Below are 3443 nucleotides of genomic sequence, written 5' to 3' on the forward strand. Positions count from 1 at the left end.
GTGTACTACACGCCATACATTGAACAAATACAAATAACGCGAACAGTTATTTAGGTATTTCACTATTAAAATAAATATATACGAATAAGATTGTATGCCATAAATTAATGGATAAGAAAAATCATTACAATGTTCATAAATATTTTTATTATTATTGCTTTCGATTGAAATTACAATACACTTTTTTATTAATGTACGAAAACAGCGTAAATTTTTTCAATATCATAGTTCAACTATTTTCTAGTGCCGTACTACTGCTGATTATTATTTATTTTAATTTATTCTATTAATTAAATACATTTATGATTGATCTGAAACTTACAGATTATGGACGAAATTAAACTTCAGAAAATAAATCCCTTCAAGATTAAGGTAATCATTTTTTTAATCAACTAAGTCATAGTTTTAAATTGGTTTAATTTTAGTTTCAATTATTCAAAATATATTTTATTTATAATAATGCAGTTTTAATTTTCAATCATTCCTTCGTAAATCACCATAAGGAAATCAAGAGCATAATATCTAGACTCTATGTTTATTACAGACTACGACTTTTACACCATCAGAATAATAAATTAGAGTGTAAAACATCACTTGAATACAGGCATGAAGTTATTATATATTTATATATATATATATAAAATATATTGAATGACTCGTACAAAACTAGCGGTCACCTAACTTAATAATGGTCATATCATTACGTCGTCGTTGAATTATTCCACAGAATGTTTTCAAAAATAAAAAATAGAATACGTTAAAAATAGTTTTCTGAAGTACGTTTTATATAGACGTGTAAAAGTAATAAATGAAACATTTTTTTTTCATCACCAGTAACTACAAATAAAAAAAAACATGTGATATAAAAAATCTATTTCATACTAAGGAATGATGTTAATTAAAATACAATGTCGAGGCGGCTTCTATTTAATTTTATAATGTTTTTATGAAGCAAAATTAAAAAAAAAAATGTTATCTATATCTATATATATATATTTATATCCATTGATCAATTATTGCTTAAATGAAATATTATTTAGTCCAATTATTATACATCGTTTAACTAAATAAAGTTGAAAGAGCAGAATTTTGAATTATAATATGATAAGGACATTAAGAGAGTATGTATACAACGAGAATAATAAATTACAGAATACGAGACGAGTATATAATATATTGAAATTTACATTTAAGTGTTATTTAGTAAAAAATAAACGGTGTTAGTATTGTAATTAGAATAGTGTTGTCCAAATATTATTAATTATTGATTATTAATTAATTATAATTTATATTATAATTATTAATTATTATTATTAATTATGACATATAATAAATTATTGTGTTGCTCTCGAGTTGTTAGGATATGGTGGGAATTCTAAATTATCAGATTTATCTGATGAAAAAAACAATAACAATCAATCCCTAGAGAATTTTTTTTTAAATAATTATGTTTAATACATATGTTTTGTAATATACGTCAATAAAAAATAAATATTTATGAATGTTACTTGAAACAAATGAATAATAATATTTATTTATATTACAATATATTTCATAGTAAGAACTTTCATGAATCAAACTATCTGACTCGCTTGACGCGCAGTAGCTTTGTATTAAACCAATACTTCGTTTGACACATGGTGAGTCCGAAGTTTACCGAATTGCCGTTGCACAATATTTATTCCATAATAAATATAAGAAGGTAATGAAAAAAAAAAAAAATAAAAAAAAAATAAAGAGCCAAAAGCTTTAATGGTTGAAAAATAACGACGCTGTTATTGCTGTGAGTTCTAACTACGTTGTGACCGAAGACAAAATTAATTCCGTTTCCATGTGTTTCGCATAATTTGCAAATATGGGCGCATATTTTCTAAATATTACTCAGTTTATTATTATCACAGGGTAGCGTATTAAAATGAATTGGTCATTATATTTTTAAAATCAAACTTTGTCCGGGTCAAAAGTAACACAACATAACTCGTCAACGCCCAACCTCGAGTAATGTTACCCACACGTTGAGAACGGCTGCAGCTGATTGACTGTGTTTCAAAACAGCTGTATATTAAACCGCGTACGACAACGGTGTATTACTGCGACGAGCAGCAGCGATCGCGTTCCAACCGACTCTGAACGGCGTATCACAATAGTAGGACGACCATGATGGCTAATAATCATGTTGGACACCGGTAATCGCATGCACAACAGTTTGATCAGGGGTCTCCAACCAGTCGATTCTCTTTCTAGGAATATAGATCGATCGTTATAAAAATTAATTTTACCACTATCTCGGTCGATGGCGTGTTAAACAATCGGACAATGGGAATATTAGATTATTTCGAAAGGACAATAATAATTTTAATTATTCTCTGGAGCTTAGACTTTTTTTTTGTTTTTTTGCTCATCAAACAAATCTCTTCTTAAACACCTAAAATCCTCCTGGATGTCGATCACCGGAGACTTAAAATGTCAAACGTAGCTCGCTTGTTCGAAGAGAAGGTTGGCGACCACTGACTATGATATAATAGGTACTGTTGTGATATTCAATGCGAAGGTCACGTTGCGCAACTTTTTCGTCCGCTTCGCGCCGAAAACGATAGCCGTGCAATTTTAAAATAAAATCGCACACACGTCGTGTTGGATTTTTATTAATATTTTTCTTACAGTTGAAATGAAACCCGAACAAATGCGTGTGAACGCACCGTCGCCTTGAGAAGGGGAAACGGTGCGCGTGTTCAACGTGTCCTGCTGCGCAGGCGGTCGACGCGAACAGACGCGGCACATCGTCAGTCAGCGGCGGTCGTCTTTGCGTCGCCATCGGTCCGTTGTACGTTCACGTAACCTTTCTATTTTTTTTTTATCGCATTTTTTTACATTTAATTTTTTCCTCGATCGATTAACACCTCCGTTCCCGTGTCCCGTGTCCATCACTTCATCACCGTTAGCTCTTAGCAATGGATCATCATCATCATCATCACCACGTGACTGTATATTTTTTTTAAAAATAAATCTTCCGATATTTGTACGCAGGAACGCCGCAATCCATAACTATTGCACCACCGCGTCGACGAACGAATGTCAGCGAATCTCTCGCTCCGACGACTTGCACTGTTCACCTCATCGGAAAGCTGTCCTTCCGAAAACCGCCGTAAGTATACGTTCTTAACAGGGTTCAACAGATACACCAATCGTAAAAACGATACGGGATACAGATAAAGATAACCATGTTACATAATAAATTTAATAAATTTTATTAATACAAGCATATCGGCCCATGTACATATTTTATCATAAATAGAACAAAATTAAAACAGTCGAAATAAATTTTTTCTATTTTCAAGAGTTCAACGACGATCAAATTTAAATAAAGTTAAATAATATACAAATATTAAACAAATAGGTACCTACCTATTTTATTATTATTATGTTAAATAAATATAACTAAA

The 3443-nt window shown here is 30.7% G+C and overlaps 1 long non-coding RNA gene across 3 annotated transcripts; it reads left to right on the forward strand.

Annotated features, from left to right (window-relative positions):
- Positions 1–357: 357 nt before the first annotated feature.
- LOC112689942 lies at positions 358–3178 on the forward strand. Of its 3 annotated transcripts, none has more exons than XR_003149164.1 (3): positions 358–372; positions 2664–2824; positions 3028–3178. It is a non-coding gene; the product is annotated as an uncharacterized LOC112689942 (long non-coding RNA). The 3 variants fall into 3 exon arrangements; XR_003149163.1 differs by lacking the exon at positions 358–372 and adding an exon at positions 2172–2186; XR_003149162.1 differs by lacking the exon at positions 358–372 and adding an exon at positions 2511–2525.
- The last annotated feature ends 265 nt before the right edge of the window (positions 3179–3443 follow it).

This window comes from Sipha flava, unplaced genomic scaffold (assembly GCF_003268045.1).
Source record: "Sipha flava isolate LNK unplaced genomic scaffold, YSA_version1 48685_pilon_pilon, whole genome shotgun sequence".
NCBI classification, from domain to species: domain Eukaryota; kingdom Metazoa; phylum Arthropoda; class Insecta; order Hemiptera; family Aphididae; genus Sipha; species Sipha flava.